The following is a 15,451-nucleotide window of genomic DNA, read 5'->3' as shown; positions in this document are numbered from 1 at the left end:
CAGAAACGCTAAAAAAATATTGAACTAATAAAAACATTAAAAAAGTGCGCAGAGCGTCACATTATACAGGGAAAAACGTAAGTGGAAAGGGAAAAAATAAACCGCTAGACAGGACTAGATGCATCTTAATCGATGCGGACTGGAAGAAGGAAAGGAAAGAGGGGGAAATCAAAAGCGATTGGCCTGATAAATATAATCAAGTTACTAAATAAAGGATGATTTGATTGATTAATTAAATATTTATAGACGGGGGATGTGTTAGAATTATTTATTGTAGTATAAAATAACCTTGACGTGACTTCAGCTTTAAAAAAACATTTTGCGAATATTTAATAATTAATTCGCAGAACTCTATAACCAAAAGGTACTACCTACAGTTACAAAAAAATCACATGGTGCTAGATGTTCATAAAGAACAAATCTAAAGACAAACGGTTGAAAAAAATCCTAAGAAAAATCTTTTCTTCTGTTCAAAACCTTGATACTATTATTACCACATTTTTTATAAAATATCTCTGCTTATAACGAATTTTTAATATTATTTCTCGTATTTATCTTGGGTACCTAAAGATCTGCTATTTCAAGAAGTAATTCAGAAATGTTTCTCAATAAAACTAATGTGATCAGAGCGTAATCAACACCGAAATGCTATATAAATGCATTTTCTATTCTTTCGTTCGATGTTTCATCCAAATTACACGTGTTTATGTCAAGCAAAAACGTGACAAATTAATTAAAATACCGGTAGGAGATTATATAAACATGCGATATTTTATTTACATCAACTGGAAAAGTGCTTGTGACGTCTATGCATTTTCAGGGAATTATATCGTGTCCATTGTGTTTAATGAGATATCGCGTTATCTCCGTCCGCAATTTGTTTTTAAAAATAATATAAAACGCACTACTTGACTAATACGAGCGCATATATTACATACAGCTCTAGTTGTATATAAAAAACAGTATTTTTACGTCACACTGTGAAGTATAATGAATGGACTGTATAAAAATATGGCTTTCGTTTATATTGAAGTAAGATTAGTTGAGATCTGCTGTCTGTATAGTTCTTCTGATCCAAGAAGTTCCCACTTATTTCTATTCTTTACGCACAGGGTCCACAACTTACGTAGTCGGTAGTACTTCGAAGAGATTATAAGGCTGTTCTGTTTTGACTTCACTCATTTAAACGGAATCAACTTACTTTATTAAGAAAAGAAGATAGGTTAACCTTGAATCATCAATCGACTCGCAGTTATGCAGTTATTCGAGACATTCCTTGACCTAGTGTATGTTATTCGGCCAAAAGTATTAAGATTCAAGCTACAAAGTTAGCAGAAATGGATTTAAAATGCTCTAAGTTAACTGGCCATGAACTACTAGAGTTATGAATCATTCATGCTTGGAAAAACATCCTTACTTCGTGGATTTCTGTCAGCCGTAAAGCATTAAATTTAGACTTGCAAAACTTAAGCTACCCTAGTAACCCCATACTACATCATGGACATAATGAAAACGTGGGTAAAACAGTGCCATTCAAGGGATTATCAAATTCAAACTGACGAATAAGAGTAAAGACTACAATGAAACAATAACATATTGAAAGCTATCCAGAAGAGTTAAGGCCATGTATATCCTCCTAGCCATTATTTTCAGCAAAGACGTGTCATATGGCAACTAATGCAGCATCGGATCCCCTAGAAGATCAGGTGATGGGATATGGCAAGCGATCTGCTAACTTTGATTTTATAGAAGAATGTGTAGGGACAGTTAACGCAAAATAACAAATAAATCTTGATTAAATATTCCTCTTTAGATACAATGTTACTAAAATAGCTATATCCCCGAAAATAATTTAAATTTTGAAAAATACCTTCAAAGGCATCTTCTCAAAGAATTAGGCATCGAAAATAGTTTTTAAAAGGCATATCTTCACAGTTCTAGCCTAGAAAACCCCCGTAAAAACACCTCGTAGATTAATTGTTATAAACTGATACTTAAAAATAATAAAAAAAACATTAAATGTTAAAAGCTCCCTCATGTCCAACGCCGTAATACGTAAAGGAAACGCTACATTTCATCCCTTCCGTTATTAGGCAATTTTGCTCTGTTGGGACATTTTATTTGCCTACTTTCTGCCTCAGAATGGCATTTTTCCTCTGTTTTGATCCACCCATTTGCTGTTATTCGTTCAATATTACTCTCCCGTTTCTTTTAAGTGACCCGAATCCGAGATTACCGCTTGTATTTTCGGTCCCGTATCAAGTTTAATTTGTTTTATAATGGATTTCGTATACTGTTTATATCAATAAAGGCATTTTTGAAGATGCTTTAAGTGGATTCGAGCGCTCCGGACCGACTGCGTAGTGCAATCGATGGATTTTGTTACGGGGATATTGGTTGTCTTCTCGTAAATTCGCCTTCGTTAACTATAAAATATATTTTATTGTCGGCGATATCTATTTTCAGTGAGATATCCGCTTTAGGCTGTTATATACTTACGAACTATATTTAACATTACTTTACCTTCACTATTGTTATATACGTAGGTAGATAGTATGAAACATTTGTAGAAATCACCTAATATTTTATTTTATCCTCGACAAAACCATAAATATTTTTTATTATATAAAATATATATATTTTATATTTTTTGGAGATCTATTCTTACTTCAATAAACCTTTTCATATTTGTCGGTGATAATTAGGCGATAAATCGCCCTTTTTTTAAATATTAGAGGGAGCACTAAAGCTGACTAAATAGCAGTAGAAGTCGTGTTAAGTGGCATAAGCCTTTTCTATTTTCAACGCATTGAAGATTTTGCTGTTTGCTGTTACAAAATTTAATAAATCTAATTAGTTGACCCAATATTGTTCCTAACTTTCAGTACTATGAGTCCACAAAATTAGTAAAAACTAGGAAACTAAATAAAGAAGGCATACGAAATAGTAAAACAGTTAACTATTTACAACATATTGGGGGCCTATCCCCTATCTAAAAATCTGAATTAAATAACGTGGTCCAATATATTATTTTCATAATTTCCAGTCCTATGATTCACCGTTATTTAAAAATTTGTGAATATGAAAAAGCTTGTTAAATAACTTGATAGCAAAAATCGAATGACAGACACCCTGACTATTTACAACATATTGGAGATCTATTGGAAACATGTTCAATGTTAAAAAAATTTTAAAAAATGGCTTTATACGAATTTTTTATTTCATAATTTTCAATGGCATAAGTCTCCGGTATTTAAAAACTATTGGAGCCAAGAAAACTAACTAAATGGCTAAAAGGGGCATAACAATTTGTAAAACCATTGCTTATTTACAATATATTGGGCACCAAACGCGTTTACAATAGCTAAAATAAATAACCTCATCCAAATATTTTTTCATAATTTTCGGGTGTATGAATCGCCGTTACTTCTAAATTAATGATAATGATAAATCTTACTAAATAGCTAAAGAAACCATACGAAATGGTAGAACCCTTTCTTAGTTACAACATATTAGAGACCTATTCAATATTTTAAATTCTAAAAACAATAACCAGATCCAAATTATATTCCGAATTTCTAGATATATGTATTCCAGTTATTATCTAATATTTAATGTTATTCATACATCCTTGCCAATTTATATATACTTATATATTTAACACCATTTTATCTGCCTTATTCATTTTTATTTAACTGTATACCGAGGTATAAAAAATAAAGTAAATTAACCTTCCAAGTGGCTAAATAACTGTGAAATAGAAAAAATAATTTCAGCGGTTCTGTCGCTTTAATTCAACTCCTAGCTGACTTTAACAAGAGTTAAAATACATATTCTTATTTGGAATCAATTTCGGGTCTTACAAACTACTTTTCAACTTAGTTTTAATCTGCAAACTCTTCGAATGCAAGTAGTATACTTGGGCCGAAAGTTTCGAATAGATTTGCATGCAAGTGCGATGTCACAGCTTGGTTGAAATAGTTGAGATTCGAAGAACGTTCAGTGAGTTAAGACGTTTTATATATTATTTTAGAATATATGTACAGTGTCGTGTCTGTTGTAGGCTTGAAATTTCATTTGAAATTATAAACTGAAGCAAGGCAATGACTCCTTATTTATTAATGTTCTTGAAAGCGATATAAAATAAATTAAATAAAAATTAGTAGTTTAAATATAAACATTTAAACCTAACCAGCAAATCGAAACGAACTTTTATATATAGGAGTATATTTTATAATAAACTATATACTGTGGGTATAAATTCAGAATAAAATACGATTTAGATTCCAAACTAACTTCAATCGAGTTACGCCTGATTGATTTTCTGATTTGCCTTTTGTTACAGATCACACCCTGGGGTCTATTGACGTTCACCAGCTGTTCCTGCAACGACGCCCCAGGCCTACTGGGATTACCACAGAGCCGCCAACATTCTCACCCGACGCCAGGGGCATCACAGGTTATGTGCACGCCGGTATATCGCTCATGTAAATTTCTTCTTGCACTTATTCCTAACTAACTTACACGAGATACGAGATCCCATACGGTTTTTTAGAGTAGATTACCCGTAATTTTTAAGGGGGTTCTTTTACCCGTAGGCATAAAAAGATAATATTATGAATATTTTTAATGAGTAGACAAAGCACGAAACAATTAATATATATAGCCCTGAAATTTTGCAATTTCATTTGCAATAGTTTGAGGTTAATGAAAATTTCATGGATTGTAAGGAATTTTGCATTTATTGGTATGGTAGCATAATAGTTTTCATGTAATCTTTATATTTTGAGTTTTACAATGAACAGCGTTATTTTAAAAAATCAGCAATATACTCTTTATGCAACATATCTTAGCAACTACAAATTCTAAAGCAGTTTAGGTCAGATTTTCGTTTCTATATATGATATAAAAATTGGTAACAAAAAAATTTACTATTTTTGCCATCTCTATACTTTTTTGCCATCATTGTTTATTATATATTATTTTATATGCATCATAAGTCATATTTACAAGTGTTTCGGTAAATAAATATATTGTGAGTAAAAAAAAACAATTTGAAATGTATTTAAAGCAATAAATATTTTGCCAATTAAGAGAAACGTTGTTTATGTAAATCTGTCGCTCCAACAGCAGCTATTAAGCGAGGAATTCTAACGGAGCGAGTAATAGAACATCGGGCCTAGAAACGTATTGTAGCACCCCCATAAATAGGCCAGGCTTAGAGGATAAACTGAAACAGGCTTAAGAAATTTCTGTTTATCCCTGAGATAATGATGGATAACGACAGCGTCGGTTGCCGTCGTCTATAAAGCAATTGTATAAGTACCTTAAACTGCAGAAGCGATTTAATTTAACTGAAAGTTATACATAATTATATAAGGACAATATAATTAAGGAAAATCTTACTGGAGTTATATCTATTTTAGAGAATATAATGTTTCCCCGAGAAATATGTTGATATATATGCATATTTGATATATAAGGATTTGCTGAAGAATTGAACAAACGAATTCAACTAAACGTACCCCTCAAGACAACTTAACAACTAAATCTTGAAGCAGAAATATTCGTGGTAGATACTCAACAACCTGTTTGGAATAATACTCCAGAAATTAAGAGTACAACTAAAGGAATTAATTATCCAAAGGAACTGAAGGAAATTGAAGCTGAAAAATTACGAAAAAAATTACAACAAAACAGAACACCTGAAAATAAAAAGAATTTAAACAATTTAACAAAAAGAATGAAAAGAGAAATACTGCAAATTAAAAATAAAACCATAAATGACTATCTAGGAAATTTAACAGATAATGAAGCATCGGATTACTCACTCTGGAAAGCCACTAAATATCTAAAGCGCACATATCTGCACAGTCCACCTATAAGATACCTATATGAGAATTAGGCACCTGACAATCACCAAAAAGCAGATGCATTTGCTGAATATCCAAAAAAAACTTTCAAGCAAAACTAAACTAATATTGAACATAATTTTACGGACACAGAAGCTGAAAATTCGATGATTGAATTAGTCACGCCGAAACAGTTAACCAAAGTTATTAAAACTAACATTAACCCCAGAAAATCACCAGACTATCAAGAAAGGGAATTATAAAACTTGCCAACATGATCAATACAGCATTTAGATTAAAAGATGTCCCAGGCATCTGGAAGATGGCGGAAATTAGAATGATCCCAAAACCTGGGAAGTCAGCAAACGAGATGAAAGCCTATACATCTATATCACTGCTGCCAGTAATATCTAAGGTTTCTGAAAAACTCCTGTTGAAAAGAATAAAACCGATCATAGAGAGAAAAAAAAAACTTATAACAACACACCAGTTTGGGTTTATTAACAAGCACTCAACATTTGACCAGGTCCACAGAATAACAGATCTTATTGAAAAAGCCTACGAAAGTAAAAAATTATGCTCAGCTATATTCTTAGATGTAGCACAATCCTTCGATAAGGTTTGGCATGAAGGCCTTGTTCATAAACTAAAGAAAATGCTACCAAAACAACTCATCGAACTATTAATATCATACATTACAACCAGAATGTTTAGAGTCAAACAAGAAGTAGCTTACTCTACATACTCTACAATAAAAGAAGCTAAGGCAGTTGTACCACAAGGAGGTGTACTAGGACCAATGCTTTATCTACTCTACACTTGTGATATACCACTAGTGGAAAATATTACGATGGCTACATTTGCTCATGATACTGCGATTATAGCTGTCGGAGACAATAGTGAAGAAGCCTCACGAAAATTACAACAGGCAAGTGACAATATAAATAAATGGACACAATCTTAGAAAATAGGAATTAATGGAAGTAAATCTGTACATGTTCAGTTCACATATAAACAGGCCGTACAAGCATCAAAAACATTAAATAATACTATCATTCCATATATGTCTCGATGCAAAACATCGCTGGAAGGAACATATAAAGAAGAAAAGAAAAGAATTGCAATTGAAATATAGGAAAATGTACTGGCTATTTGGAAGAAAATCACAATTATCAGTACATAATAAATTGCTATTATATAAGCAAATACCTATATGGACATACTGAGTTCAATTATGGGGATGTTCTGCAAAGTGTAACATAAATAAAATACAAATTTTTCAGAACAAAGTCGTGAGAGGTATTGTGGGCGCACCCAAATACTATAGGACTAATTACCTACATCGAGACCTTCAGGCACTCACAGTCAGTCAAGAAAACAAGAGAATTACAAGGGGGCATGAGGAAAGACAACATTCTCATACCAATATTAAAATATTGCAACTTTTGGATACCACCAGAACAGGACACAGACTCAAAAGAATCAAACCATCTGATCTTATACAGTGTTGTGTAGTCAGGTGCATGTAATAAAAAATACAGCAGTGACATGTATAAAAATTATTTCACCAGAGACTGAGATAGGACCGATGGGTCCTCCTAGTTATATACCTAGATTTAAGTTATCATAAAGATAAATTTTAGGTCAGACGGAAACAACTAGTAACAATGTATTAATAAAATAATTTAAAAAATATATTCAATCGATAAAGAATATATCCCTATTTTTGTAAAAACTTTTTTACTATTATCGAGGTAGCAAAATTTATATATAATTCTTCCATCCGTATATGTAAAAACTACTTATATTAATTCAAAATAGAACTCAAATAATATACATTAACTAATAAATTAACGAAAAAGTCACTATATAATTTATATATCCTAACTATCAATCAATTCTCGAAAATAGTTTATTATTAGATGTAGAAACTTCCGCACCATTAATGAATTATTCAAAGCATTACTACACAATGCATCATCGTAATTATGCACAACCTCGTTAGGGACTATTAACTAATTACTGTAATGAATTGGCTAACAAAGTTATCGTTAATGGTCGCCTTTATTAAATGTTATGTAACATCAAAGGTAGATTTCCAATGATTGAATAATTTGTAATATTAATTATGTTATAGTACTAGTTGTATTAATATTAATTGACTACATTAGGACTGTGAAAGAATTGACTGAGAAATTTAGATATTAGGAATATTATCTTTAACTGGGAGACAAAATTGTTTACCAATTCTTAGTCACAATCAGACATTTTGCTGCCATTACTGTTCAAATAATCTGAGGATAATGGAAATTATATGTGTTGTAAAGGATTTTTCGCTAAATCGAATGGTACTCTAGCGAATTTGGCAGAGATTTTCGTATCTTTCCCCTCCAAGTACATATACTTTGAAATTATTATCTTTATCCGGGAGGTGAAAAATTTTAACACTTTTTCCTAATTTGTAGTCATGAACATGTGTAAATTTTTGCCAGTTTTAAACTTTTTGCTGCCATTTCCGTTATAATGATCTCAGGCTAATGAAAATGACATGAATTGTGAACAATTTTTTACTGAATCGAATGATGATATACTGATTTTTATGCAACCTTTATATTATAGGTTATAGAGTGAAAACTGTGCTTTCCTGAAATGATCAATTTTGTATTTATATCACATATCTTAAAAACTATACATTCCAGAGTAATTTAACTACGATTTTCGTTTCTTTCACCTAAAAGTATATATATTTTGAAATTTTTATCTTTATCCAGGATGTGAAAAGTTTTTAGCACATTTTCCATATATATAGTCATGAAAATTTGTAATTTTTGGCCATTTTTAGACTTTTTGCTGCCATTTCCGTTATAATGATCTCAGGCTAATGGAAATTACATGAGTTGTGAAGAATTTTCTGCTGAATCGAATGATGATATACTTACTTTTATGCAAACTTTATATTATAGGTTATACAGCGAAAACTGTGCTTTCCTGAAATGATCAATTTTGTATTTATATCACATATCTTAAATACTATACATTCCAGAGTACTTTAACTACGATTTTCGTTTCTTTCACCTAAAAGTACATATATTTTTAAATTTTTATCTTTATTCAGGATGTGAAAAGTTTTTAGCACATTTTCCATATATATAGTCATGAAAATTTGTAATTTTTGGCTATTTTTAGACATTTTGCTGCCATTTCCGTTATAATGACCTCAGGCTAATGGGAATTACATGAGTTGTGAAGAATTTTCTGCTGAATCGAATGATGATATACTGACTTTTATGTAAACTTTATATTATAGGTTATACAGTGATAACTGTGCTTTCCAGAAATGATCAATTTTGTATTTTTATCACATATCTTAAAAACTATACATTCTAGAACAATTTTGCTGCAATTTTCATTTCTTTCAACTCAAGGTACATATATTTTGAAATTTTTATCTTTATCCAGAATGTGAAAAATTTTAGCACATTTTCCATATATATAGTCATGAAAATTTGTAATTTTTGTAATTTTCTCAGATATGATCTCAGGCCAATGGAAATTACATGAATTGTGAAGAATTTTCTGCTGAATCAAATGATCGAATGAAGCTTTATATTATAGGTTATACAATGAAAACTGTTTTTTTCCAAAAATTATCATTGTTCAATTTATATCATATACCTTAAAAAATATATATTCTAGAGCAGTTTAGCCAGAACTTCCGTATCTTTCAGTTCAACGTACATATGTTTTGATAATTTTATCTTTATTTTGATAAATTTAACACTTTTGGCACCATATATATATATATATATATATATATAGTCATGAAAAGATTATGTTGTCCCGAAATTTTTAAAAATTCTAGAGCAACTTAATTAGGATTTTCGTTTACTTCACATGAGAACGTATTACGTATATTTCTGTTCTCAGCTCAAAAATGCAGGTTTTGGCAGTTTTATCTTTATCACAGATGCAAAAACGGTTTTTTGCAATTTTTCCTTATATACAGCAGTGAAAAGAGAAAAGTTTCTCTCTTTTTTTACTTTTAGAAATAAAATTCGAAATTATTAGTTTGTAATATGACAACGTTCATATTATTGACATCTTGCTAGATAAAACTGGTTGAATTTATCTGTCGTTTTGACCAAACATTGTGCCTTTTACATGTTGAACATAATTAAATATATGAGAATATTATAACAGTAAAAGCTATAAAAGACATTTAATTTAAAATTCAATAAATCCGAAATAAACTGTGTCGCTATTCTGAAGAACGTCGACATCGACTTCATTTAATTAGCCGAGAAATGTGCTAGACAGGAATTATTGTCAGATCTCCTGGAGCAGGAACCAAATAAGTCTTGGCTAGCTTCGGAATAGGGACAATTAACCACGGCAAAGAAGATTACACAAAATTTATTCGACGTCGAATCTAGGACGCCGACATCTTAGATAAAGCAATTCTTTAATAATTAAAAAAATATATTTTGTCGCAAACGTATTTTTAGAACAATGAAACCACTGAAATGATTTGTCTGAAAGCTTACTCAGTTTGAACTGGATTCTCATTCAACAAGTCCTGCAATTCGTTGTATTTTAATAAGTTTTTTTAATCATCTAGGCCACTACTTGTCATTGACATCAAAATCATTTTAAGTCGTTGATATAAAACCGCAAACTAGGATACGATGGAGTGCCACTGCCACAACTTTCTAAAATATTAAATAGGCTTCGCAAGCAGATTTTTTCAAACCATGAATAATCAAAAAGTTATTTTTTGTTATTTTACATATTAGATATATCAAAACCACCAAATTTAACTGTAAAATTAATTTGTTTAGAATTTTTTAACTTTGATACTTAGCATTATCACCAATAGATATCGCTGATACCTAGTAAATGATTATTTTACTGAGCAATCATTCCGGAGAAAACTACCAATTGTCTAGATGAACGTTACCAAAACCAACATTGGTTTGTTGTATAGCATTATAGCTTCATGGTTTTTGTCGTCAAATGTGGCGTTTCGTTATTATACGTTAATCCTTTTGAATGTCACCCTAGCTAATCCGTAATATTTCGCCGCTAGCTAGGAAAACTGAAACGCCAGTGAGTTATCTACGAATACTTTGTGCCGAAATCTTGGTCCTTAATTAATTAAACGAGATTCTATAACGAACTAGACGTTGGAACGGCATTCTGGAAGCTTTAATGATAACCCGGCTTTGTCTATTTAAATTTAATTAAATTGATATAGTTTTAGTAATGGTTCTGGAGTATTTGAGATGTTCAATTTTGTTATAGTAACGCTAATAGGTGACTGAAGAGTTGACATTGAAAACTTAACGATTTGCAGTTGGCTTTGATTCAAATCTGAAGTAAAACAAGGAACATTCGTTTAGATTATTTAGAAGCGGTGACGTTTAAATGTAAAACAATTAACAACAAAACACATTGGGTATTACTATCTGTCATATTTATAATGATACTGAAGAAAAGGTAATTGTAGAGGTCTCAAGTTCTTCACCACAATACACATATATTTTCAGGGTTTTAGCTTTATCTGAAAGATAATAAATTTTGGCCCCTTTATTCTTTTCTACTTCATTTCCAACTGAAAAAGTTTCAAGAGAGAATAATTATAGGTCATCTGATGTCACAATCGGTTGTAATTGACAACAAAAGACATTGGGTATTACTATCTGTCGTACTTATAATGATTACTAAAAAAAAGGTAACTGTAGAGGTCTCAAGTTCTTCACCACAATATACATATGTTTTAAGAGGTTTAGGAAAATGTTTCAAGAGAGAACAATTATAGGTCATAATCATTGGATGTCACTATCTGTTATATTTGATATATTTGTGATATCTATTTTTAAAAAAGTAATTGTACAAGCCCAAACATGACAATGGGTAATACAAAATGACAACTTTTGACCTAGTGTATATTGGATTTAAAATGATCTTCTAGTAAAATAAGAAATATAACTTGAACACATTCTACCCAGGCTACAGAAGAATACAGAAATATTATTTTGTCCAAAAATGTGTCCAAAAAATGTTTAGTCGGTAAAATATTCGCCCACCACGAAATTTCACAGTTAACTAAAAAAGTGAGTAAATAAAAAACGCTATATATAAGGTGAGGCAAAAGTCCCGCTACCATTTTGATTGCGCGCCATCGTGTAGACGTCCAAATTTTATTACTGATAAATATAAGCCACTAGAACAAGCAGAAACGGTGACAACATTTATTGGAAATAATCGTTCCATGATTGCCACTCAGCGGTCAATGATAGCGGGACTTTTGCCCCAGGTTGCATATCCTTATCAATATAATTTCCGGCGCAGTAGTAACGGTGACAGGACCATCCTTCGCCACTAACCAGGCTGGGTAAAACTGGATATCTTCTGGAATGATTTCTAAGTTGGTCACTCGCCAGTCGGTGGGCCTAATGCCGAGGACCGTGGTTCGGAACCCACGTTAAACTGTATATCCAGTCCAAATAAACCCTCATTGGTAAAAATGAGATTTTAAAATATATATTTAACAGAAATAATCTATACCTTGATTACCATAATCTAGCTGGTATTCGGTCAAACCCAAACCGTTTGCTAACATAGCCCGATATCAAATACTCTATTATATTATAATAGCCCGACAATAGACCGCGCTTATTTAATGATATCAACTTTCGCCATTATCACAAAAGGATTTCCTTCCCCTTTCACCGACATTTAAACGGGAATTACAGCCCTCAAAGCGCACTCCGCCAGGAAATTGAGATGCCTCAATTAATTCCGCGTCTCACCGTGTTTTCCTTCCTTCGTCTGCTCAAATTTATGTTCAAACTAACCTAACAATTAGTTTAAGAACGGAATTAACTTATTTCTAAGTCCGGTGAACTATGTAGGTCGCATAACTGTCTGGGAAGTAGTTACAAACGTTGCTGTTTTAAGGAAGCGAACCGTTTCGTAAGTTATTGTCGTTTGTTATGTAATTCTAATTCTAAAGGTACTCGGAAAATGTTTAATATTATACTAGATTATTCAATAGGTTCGTAGCAACATCATCTTTCATAAAATTATAACCAATATTCACAAATATAGAAAATATGGAAGCCTACCTGCAACTGGGAAAAGGTTAGACTTGTTTTACCATCTTAGTAAAATACAATAAAATATGCTGTGTAATATTATAACTTTCTTATTATTTTATACCGAAAATGAAATGTTTCTATATTTGGGTTTACTTCTTGCAATTTTTAAGGGATCAGGCACAGAGTAAGTAAGTTTGTGAATGTCTAGGGCCTGTCTGCCTGAAGTTGAAACAACATAATCGAATAACGTTAAACTTTTCGATTGCTAAATCTTAAATATCTGTAAATAGAGACATATTTTATTTAGTTTGTTTAAATTACTAATAAACACTGCGTATTTATTAAGCAATAGTCTTCTACATTTAATTGTATAGTCAGTGTATCTGAAATGTAAGTTACAAATCTTTCTGGTCTTATTTAAGATACCATAAGAGTTTCTATCCTGCAGCTTTCCATCGCTTACTTTTAAAAATAAAATATATAACAGGATGTCTTGGTATAAATAATGTATTCTATTCGAAACACTGTAGTCTGGAAGACAACACTTGGCTTTGTATTTAAATATAATATAACTCATTAACTCTAGTGAAAATTACTTAAAAATATGACCAACAAAAAATATTACTCCCTAATTAAAGTATATTCCTGAAAAAAAATATTGTTAAAATATTAACGTCGTCTTAAAAAGCAACAGGTTTTTAGTAAAAACTGAAAAAAAAAACAATAATTATAGCTATAAAACATATATAAAAATGTTGAGAAATGCTACAGCAAATATTTTAAACTTGTGGGAAATGCTACTGGATGTATCCCCAAAAATTACTTTTACTTTATATTACCAAAATGTCCATAGTTTGTAATTTGAGACTAATTTCCAAAACTCGTAAAACAAACAGGCTTGAACTTTGTTTCAGTTGTTTCTTTTAGTGTTCCTCTTTTTCCCAAAATTTCTCTCATTCTGAAAGCGAGCTGCGTACTCAGTGGATGCATCATTCCACCGTTTCATCCCTTTGGATGAGTCTTGAAATTGATGAATGAGATTGTTTTCAGAAACTAAACCAGAAACGTTTTGTGGTCAGTTTTCTTAGACTATAAAAGGAATTAAGTTTTAATATGTGTTTATACAGCAGCAATTTATTATGTAAGATTCCTTTCAGGATTTTTCCGAATATTTAGTATTGTTATTTGTATTCATTGATATGGGAACTGTTTAATTGTATGTTACTGTAACATGCCCTGATTTGCACTCATGGCTTTATTCTCCATGTCTGGGTCCACTTATTTAAATCATTACTTGTGTGTTGAAGTTTTCTGGTTGCTTCTTCTCTATTCTTTTCAATAGCAAGTGTCACACAGTGTCATCAGGCATATTAATATATTTTAGTTGTGTTACAGTTATAGATTTATTCCTCTTATTGCTGAGTAAGCTTCTTCTTGTTTAACTCGAAATATTCTTGTTGATATGTAGGAGTTTAAGATCTCAACGTTTTGTTTCGGTAATATTTTATGTTTTTACATCAGTCTCTTGTGTCAGGCTTTACCGAAGGTTTGCGCTATGTGCGAGAATAAAGACAAGTAGACTTTTTTTTCTTCATAGGCTTTTTCAATAATATCTGTTATTCTTTTTTATCGGTTTTAACCTTTTTAACACAAGATATATTGAGCGATATATATCCATATATAATATTTTGAACAAATACCATTATTTTTGTATAAAATTTCACGCCATATAAAGCCGTTATTCATGTTATGTTATTTTTAACATTCGTTCGGAGTGAACTACGATCTAATTCGTTCCCAGAACAGTTTTTCTCCTTATAATTTATATCGGCTTTCACGCACATTTGATATTACCGATGTGACGTGTATTGTATTTGCTAATTTGAGCAATTAATCAAATTATTAGGCCACTGCGAAATGCTAACGTTATCCTCGGGTGTAATAACGAGTATTGTTCTATCGCCGTATTTACCGTAATGAAAATAATTATATCATTTAGATTTTAGATTGTATCAAAATCGTTATAGTAATTGAAAACATTACAAATTCGAAAATAGATTGAAGTCGAAGAAGCCTGTTAAGATAACAAATATATCCCTCAACCTAACTCTACATGTAATGACAGATTTCCATTTAATATTATTGTGTTGTTAAGTACATACCTACTTCATACATGTGACATGCTACAAATAGAATATGTTACTATGATTCCATATACTGATGACACTGTGGTACTCGCCAATCGCGAGAAAGCAAGCAGAAAATTGCAACAGGCAAGTAACAATATAGTCAGATGGGCCCAGATATGGAGAATAATGCTCCACTAGAGTAAATCAGTGCATATTGAATTCACTTACTCCTTCAAATACCCACAAATATGTTTGATATTATTATCCCATACAGTAAAAAAGCTAAGTACCTTGTCATGAATCTTGATGCAAAACTTCGTTAGAAGAAGCCTATTAAAAAGAAAATAAAAGAACTCGAATCAACATAAAG

General features: G+C 31.3%; 1 protein-coding gene across 5 annotated transcripts in view; it reads left to right on the top strand.

The window, feature by feature from the left end:
• The first annotated feature begins 4,345 nt into the window (after positions 1–4,345).
• LOC143200171 (uncharacterized) overlaps positions 4,346–15,451 on the top strand; it is a 65,005-nt gene continuing 53,899 nt past the window's right edge. For 4 of the 5 annotated variants that reach the window (XM_076410577.1, XM_076410576.1, XM_076410575.1 and 1 more), the window contains exon 1: positions 4,346–4,487. The gene's annotated coding sequence lies outside the window, so the exon portion shown is untranslated. The remainder of the gene's footprint in view (positions 4,488–15,451) is intronic. The other variant, XM_076410574.1, reaches the window with a different exon arrangement.

Source organism: Rhynchophorus ferrugineus, unplaced genomic scaffold, assembly GCF_030347505.1.
Source record: "Rhynchophorus ferrugineus isolate W39M unplaced genomic scaffold, kcgeb_rfMv2 rfM7, whole genome shotgun sequence".
NCBI lineage: Eukaryota > Metazoa > Arthropoda > Insecta > Coleoptera > Curculionidae > Rhynchophorus > Rhynchophorus ferrugineus.
Note: the sequence above shows the minus strand (reverse complement) of the source record. Positions and strands in the feature narration are given on the sequence as shown.